The sequence below is a fragment of the Physeter macrocephalus genome, chromosome 6, assembly GCF_002837175.3.
Source record: "Physeter macrocephalus isolate SW-GA chromosome 6, ASM283717v5, whole genome shotgun sequence".
NCBI lineage: Eukaryota > Metazoa > Chordata > Mammalia > Artiodactyla > Physeteridae > Physeter > Physeter macrocephalus.
In genome coordinates this window covers 96,161,710-96,169,258 of record NC_041219.1, presented here as the reverse complement: position 1 = coordinate 96,169,258, position 7,549 = coordinate 96,161,710, and positions in this window count along the sequence as shown.

The window sequence follows — 7,549 nt, the reverse complement described above, 5'->3', positions numbered from 1 at the left end:
TTCCATGCCTTGCCTATTGTGAAAAATGCTGCAATGAACATGGGAATCCAAGTATCTCTTTGAGAAACTGATTCCATTCCAGACAGGGATTTACACCATCAGCTCCCCTGGTTCTCAGGCATTTGGACCTGGACTGAATTACACCACCAGCTTTCCTGGGTGTCCAGCTTGCAGACAGCTGACTGTGGGACTCCTCAGCCTCCATAACTGTGTAATCCAGTTCCTCAAGATATATATACTTATTTATTTTTCTTCTGGAGAACCTTAATACAAACAATGTTGGAAAGTAAAAAACAATAGAACACCCTATTGCAAGTTAGAAAGGCAACATGTTCCAAATTAGAGTCCCTATACTCAGCTAAATTATCCAACATGGGAAGTGTAGAAAAAACACATTTTCAGATGTGCAAGGTATCCCAGTGATTGTTTTCCTTCAATATCTATTCTCCTCTTCTTTTTTTTCTCCCCCCTCATCCCGCTTCTCCTCCTTTCTTCTTCAGGAGTAGGTATGACGAAATTAACCTGGGCTCATGTGAAGAATATGTAAAAATATTCCAACCTCTGTTGCAGCTAGATGCCCATATGACTAGGTTCTGGGCCAAAGGAATGTAAGTAGAAGTAATTTGTGATACTCCCCAAAAGTTTTTTCTCCCCTTCCAGTTCTATTGAGATATAATTGATACCACCACTGTATACATTTAAGGTGTACAGCCTAATGATTTGACTTATATACATCCTGAAATGATTACCACAGTAAGTTTAGTGAACATCCATCATCTTATATAGATACAAGATAAATAGAAAAAATATTTTTTTCTTATGATGAGAATTCTTAGGATTTACTCTGTTAACAACTTTCATAAAAAACATACAGCCCTGTTAATTATGTGTATCCTGTTGTACATTACATCGCTAGATCTTATTTGTCCTGTAACTGCAAGTTTGTACCTTTTGGCTGTCTTCATCCAATTCCGCCTTCCCCTACCACCTGCCTCTGGTAATCACAAGTCCAATCTCTTTCTCTGAGTTTGTTTGTTGTTTGTTAAGTATAATTGACCTATAACCCTGTGTTAGTTCCTGGTGCACAACATAGCTATTTGATGTTTCTATAAGTTTCAAAATGATCACCATGATAAGTCTAGTTATGTAGCCCATACAAAGGTATTACATAGTTATTGACTATATTCCCCACACTGTACATTTCATACCTGTGACTCATTTATTTTGTAACTGAAAGTTTGTACCTCTGAGGCTCTCCCCCTCACCTATTTCTCTCATCCCCCACCTACCTCCTCACTGGCAACCAAATGTTTGTTCTCTGTATCTATGACTCTTTTCCCCTTTTATTTTTTCATTTGTTTTTTAGATTCCACGTATAAGTGAAATCATACAGTGTTTATCTTTCTCTGTCTGACTTATTATTATGTATATAGCATAATACCCTCCAAGCCCATCCCTGTTTTCACAAATGGCAAGATTTCATTCTTTTTATAGCTAAATACTATTCCATTATTATGTACAACATCTTCTTTATCCATTCATCTGTTGATAAGCACTTAGGTTGTTTCCGTATCTTGGCTATTGTAAATAATGCTGCAATGAACACAGGGGTGCATATAACTTTTCACATTAGTGTTTTCATTTACTTCAGAAAAATACCCAGGAGTAGAATTGCTGGACTGAATGGTAGTTCCATTTTTAATTATTTGAGGAACCTTCATACTGTTTTCATAGTGGCTGTACTAATTTGCATTCCTACCAACAGTGCATGAGGGTTCCTTTTTCCCCACATCCTTGCCAACACTTGTTATTTGTTGTCTTTTTGATGCCATCTGACAGGTGTGAGGCGATATCTCATTGTGGTTTTAATTTGCATTTCCTTGATGATCAGCAGTGTTGAGCATCTTTTCATGTGTCTCTTCACCATTTGTATGTCTTCTTTGGTAAAATATCTATTCAGGTCCTCTGACCATTTTTTAATCAGGTTGTTTGGGTTTGTTTTTTTTTTACATTGAGCTGTGGGAATTATTTGTATATTTTGGATATTAACCCCTTATCGGATGCATCATTTGCAGATATCTTCTCCTATTCTGTAGGTAGCCTTTTCATTTTGTTCATAGTTTCCTTCACTGTGCAAAAAGCTTTTTAGTTTGATGTCATCCCATTTGTTTGTTTTTACCGTTATTTCCCTTGCCTGAGGAGACATATCCAAAAAAATTGCTAAGACCGATGATATCATACAGCTTACTGCCTATGTTTTCTTCTAAAAGTTTTATGGTTTCATGTCTTTCATTTAAGTCCCTAAGCCATTTTGAGGTGTTTTTTTGTTTTTCTTTTGTTTTTGTTTTTTTGTTTGTGGTATAAGAAAGTAGTTCAGTTTGATTCTTCTGCATGTAGCTGTCCAGTTTTCCCAACACAATTTACTGAAGAGGCTGTGTTTCTCCGTAGTATATTCTTGCCTCCATTGTCATAGCTTAATCGACCATACAAGTGTGGGTTTGTGTCTGGGCTCTCTATTCTGTTTCATTGATCTATGTGTCTGTTTTTGTGCCAGTATCATACCGTACTGATTACTGAAGCTTTGTAGTATAATTTGAGATGAGGGAGTCCCCAGAAGTTTTCTTAAAATCTGGGAGCAGGCCCTTTTCCTACCATTTCTTCATCCATGCTAGCTAGAAAACAGACACGCTAGATGGAACCAGAGGGCATTTTGTTACCATTGTTAGAAATCATTTATTGGGAATGACAAAGAAGCAGCCAAGAGGGAGGCTGAGTTCCTGATGTTCCAAATTAGCCTTGACAACCCACATTTATGTGAGAGAGAAATAAGCTTCTATCTTCTTTAAGTCATCATTATTTTTGGTTTCTGTCACTTGTAGTCAAATATCATCTCAGGTAATCCAACCTAATACACAAGCTTAGGAAGATTTTCTTTGCAGGTTATTAAGTTCTAAAAAATAAGTTCTAGTATGGATATATATAACATGGTTTTTATTTATTGTGTTATTTAAATCCTGTAAATACATCTGATATTTTTGGTCTTCTTGATGTACAAATTCTGAAAGTTTATTAAAGATTGATACTATGATGGTGGCTTTATCAATGTCATATATTTCTGTAAGATTTTGCTATATGTAAACATCTTCTATGATGTTTGATGCATAACAATTAGTGTATATTTTGGTAAACTACTATATGAAATTTTTAAAAAAAATTTCTTTGTCCCATTTTAAACTTTGGATCATGATTTTACTCTTTCTGATAATATTACATTTGATTCCTTTTTAAAATTTTTCTTCTATGTCTTTCCCCATTCCTTTATTTTCCTTCTTCCTTTGTCACTTTGCTTAGGTATTGCAGGATTAACCTCAAAGTGTCAGAAGACTAACTCTTTCAAAGGGTGCTAGGCCTGCCGGGAAATGGCCCTTAAATTCACCCATTTTCATGATAAGCACTCAGAAGTATTGTGGGATTATTTTGTCTCTGCTGAGTGGGAAGGCACAGAGTTTGAGTTTCTAGAACAGTAAAGATAGGAGGGAATAGGCAGAGGTGGGGAAAAGGAGATGAAAATCCTGTGAGAATGACAAGATAAGATCTGTCAGAATCCTTACGCAATGCAGCTACTCATATCCACAACTGTATGTCCCAGGGAAATTACTGGAGACTAAATAGCCCATACCACCATCAGGCAGCTTTCTGTGTCACCTCCTGCCTTGTCTAAACAAATCCATAAATTTCCACATCCTTTTCTATAAAGAAATATTACATCCTCTAATGACATGGGCACTTTTCCAACAATTACATTATCATTTTGTTGCTAAAGTTACCAGATGTATTTCTCACAGAGAACATGAAGCTAGTTTTTTTTTAAACCGAACATCAAGATTTTGGTCTGTGTTTTAATAATTGTGTTTATATAAAAATGGTACATGCTTATTTTAAGGAATGTCTAGCATGAAGAAGACTAGTAGGAGGAAAGGCAGTTAAAAAAACAAAGTTAACATTTATTGAGACCTCTTTATATGTCAACATTATTTTAAGTACTTTGTGGATATTCACTCATTTAATCCTCACAATGGCTTGACGAAGTAGGACGATTACTGTACACATTTTACAGATGCAGAAACTTAAAATTTATTAACTTGCTCAAAATTACAGTTATTGAGAGGCAGAGCAGCTGTCTCAATCCCCCAACCCCCAACCCCGGCTCCTTAGTTTCTCTTATACTTTTCAGCAAACAGTTAACAAAACTATCATCACCTCCAACTCCACCATCCACATAACTATCAGGTGAACATCATTTCACGGATCTTTCTCTACATATATACGGGTGGAATGATAAGTAGAAATACTTTTATGAAATAGGGTTATACCATGCATGTTACGAAGGAATGAATGAAAGATTACAAACAGACAAAAACTAAGAGCATATCTTGCACCAAGGATTGTGATTCATCTAATTTTGTGATTAAAACTTTAAAATAAATAAAAATTTTTAAATGAGGTTGATATCCTAATACATTTTTAAACTGGTAAAGGCTTAACACTTTATATACCCTCCTTGCTTTCCACCTCCCAATTTTTTGTGATTATTAGATTAGATTAGATTAGATTCAGATATGTTATCTTAATACCCCCACTATTTCCAATTAGCCCCATAATTGAATGCTTCACTGTTTATCGTAAATTCTTTTATCATGGCGTCTCCACTGCTGAGGTCTCTGTATTGATTCATCAGTTAGTTGTCTGCTTTCATTTATAAGTAGGTTTTTCAAGAACAGCTCAAGGGTTTGCCATCTTTTGAGTTCATGCATGTTTGAGAATATATGCATTTTGCCTTTATATTTGAATGAGATCTTCTTTGTTATAAATGTTAGAGTCATTTTCTTTCGTTCAAAACCTTGTAGACATTTCCTCTGTCGAATGTTGCTCTCTAGAAATCTAAAAATAGCTTGATTTTTCTTTTTTCATTCTTCTTTTTTTTGGGGGGGGTGCCTAGGCACATGATTTGCTTTTTCTAACAAAAAAAGATTGATCTGAAGAAATCTGTCTTTATTTTTGAAATTTTACAACTTACCTAGAATATATCTGTTAGTACTCAGAAACAAAATTTCCTGAAATAAGATGTGCTCTTTTAACTTGCTGATTATTCTTTTATAGTTTTCATTCCAAGGAAACTTTCTTGTTCCATGTGTTCATGCCCTATTTCTAGTTTGTGGTCCTTTTGGATTTTTCCTAATTATGATTATCTATCTTTTTCATTGGCATTTGACTCACTGTACCTTTCCTCTATGTCAGCAATTTTCAACTGTCTTTTCTGTTCTTTTCTAATTTACTTAATAAACTTTTAATGACATCCTTTTGATCCTCAACTTGTTTCTTAGACCTATAATCTCTTTTTAAAATCTCATTTAGGGCTTCCCTGGTGGCGCAGTGGCTGGGAGTCTGCCTGCCGATGCAGGGGACACGGGTTCATGCCCCGGTCCGGGAAGATCCCACATGCCGCGGAGCGGCTGGGCCCGTGAGCCATGGCCGCTGAGCCTGCGCGTCCGGAGCCTGTGCTCCACAGCGGGAGAGGCCACAACAGAGAGAGGCCCGCGTACCGCAAAAAAAAAAAAAATCTCATTTGTTTTATCATTTCATTTTTGAGGCTTACCTTAATGAATTCATGAGCTTAATAAGTTGTTCCCTAGTATGAAGCACTTGAGGGAAATTTGTTCTTTAGGATATAGTTTCTTCTAGGTTGGATTTTTTTTTTCCTGTAGTATGACCCCATAGTTACCATGCCACTTTTTAAATTTTATCTTGCTCATTCTTGGACAGCTCTGATGAGATCCTCTATATCCTGTGATAAAGTGTAAATTACTTCTCATTCATCCAACAAGACTTTATTGAACACTTCTATGTGCCAGGCATGTATCAATGAATAAAACAGAAAAAAAAAATTCCCATTTATATTCTGGTGAATGGGAGAAGGGGTCATTGACTAAGAAGAGAATGATAATAAATAATAAACATAGTAAATATATTACATGTTAAGGTGATAAGTACTATGGAGAAAAAAAAAATAGAACAAAGTAAGGAGAATTGAGAGTACCAAGGTAGAGACAGGTACAAACTGCAACTTTAAATAGGCAGTCAGTGTAGGTGTTCTGGTTGTCTATCATTGTGTAACAAACTACCCCAAAACTTTAGTGGTTTCAAGTAACAACCATTTTATATGATTTTGTGGGTCAGGAATTTGGGCAGGGCTTCTGTTCTACCTGATGTCAACTGAAGTCACTCAGTGGTTTTCAACTGGTGGCAAGTTTGGGCTGGAGGATCCAGTATGACTTCACTGGTCCAAGAGGGTTCAAGATGTCTTCACACACATGCCTGGACTTGGCAGGGATGCTGGAAGCCTAGTTTCAGCTGGGACTCTCACTCCCTATGTAGTCTCAGGATGTCTCCAGGTGGTTTCTACAGAAGGGTAGTCAGACTTCTTACAAGAAAACTCAGGATTCTAATAGTCCAAGGTGGAAGTTGTTAGTCCCAAAGATAAGCCTGCCATACTCTACTGGTCTAAGCCATCACAAACCATTCTTATTAATTCAAGAGGTTGGGAAATAAACTCTCCCCTCAACAGGAGTGTCAAAAAATTTGCAGCCATCCCTTATTCTTCTGTTAATTCTCACTGGGAATTGACATTTAACCAAAGATTTGAAGGAGATGAAAAAGTTGGCCAGGGAAATATTTAAGAGAAGATTTGCGAAGAAAGGAAACAACAGTGCAAAATCTTCTAGTTGGGAGTTTATCAGGCATGCCAGTGTGGTGAAAAAAGAGTGAGCAAGGCAAGAGTATTAAAATTAGAGAAATAGTGCTGTCAGATCCTGTCAGGTCTTGTAGCCACTTAAAGACTTTGGCTTTTACTATGAGTGAATGGTGTGTCACTGAGTGATGAGCAGAGACATGACATGATACGACTCATCTTTTGAAAAGGATCGTCTAGCTGCTATGTTAAGGATAGACTGTGGTTGGATGCTGCTGGCAACAGGGTCACCATTTAGGAGTCTGTTGCATTAATTCAAACAAGAGGTAATGATGGTCTAGACAAGTGTAGTAGAAGTAGGGAGGAGTGGTTGGATTCTGGATTTAATTTAAAGGTTGATGCAATAGTATTTCTAATAGCTTAGATGTGTCATGTGTATGAACAAGAGGAAAGTAAAGAATGACTCCAAAGATTTTAGCCTGAGCAGCTAGAAGGATAGATTTGTCATCATCTAAGTAAAGAAGATTCTAAATAGAGTAGGTTTAAGAAAAAAAATCAAGAATTCTGTTTTAGGTATGTTAAGTTTGGGATGAATACTAGATATCCTAGTAGAGATAACAAGCAGAAACAAGTAGTAGAGGAGACTGGAATTTGGCAGACATCTTGACTGATGATATAAATTGGGGACACGGTCCATGTTTGTAAAGGCATCGAATGGATAAGATTGCTGAGAGGCTCTGATAACACTCTCGCATTAAGAGAGTGGGAAGAAAATGGAGTGCCAGACAGAAACCTGAAAGA